Raw genomic sequence first — 390 nt, 5'->3', positions numbered from 1 at the left:
GGAATCCTTACTCGCCATGTCACCTACGCAGGTGATAGCTCTAGCTGTCATCACGGTATACGTCCTACGGATCCAGAGATAAGAGGGCTCGGTCCCCCCCACCCTTCCATTCCACCTTGACGTCCTTGCCCCCTGAAGGTTCCTCTAGATCTGCTCCTGCGCCCAATGCATATCGAGGGTGGAGAGAGCGGAAATATCTCGTTGGAGAGTGAACAGAAGAACGAATGCGCAGCTGCAAAAATGAAGCGCGCCTCACTCGCAAAATGTCAACATGGCGCTTTGCTCGACTGTTATTTATATCCTCGCACAAATGCCTGCCTCCGTGGCGCAATCGGCTAGCGCGTTCGGCTGTTAACCGAAAGGTTGGAGGTTCGAGCCCTCCCGGGGGCG

The 390-nt window shown here is 55.4% G+C and overlaps 1 non-coding gene across 1 annotated transcript; it reads left to right on the top strand.

The window, feature by feature from the left end:
• Window positions 1-316: 316 nt before the first annotated feature.
• Window positions 317-390, top strand: TRNAN-GUU (transfer RNA asparagine (anticodon GUU)). The gene has a single exon. It is a non-coding gene; the product is annotated as a tRNA-Asn (tRNA).

The sequence above is a fragment of the Dermacentor andersoni genome, chromosome 1 (assembly GCF_023375885.2).
Source record: "Dermacentor andersoni chromosome 1, qqDerAnde1_hic_scaffold, whole genome shotgun sequence".
Lineage (NCBI taxonomy): Eukaryota > Metazoa > Arthropoda > Arachnida > Ixodida > Ixodidae > Dermacentor > Dermacentor andersoni.
This window is presented reverse-complemented; position numbering and strand designations above follow the sequence as displayed.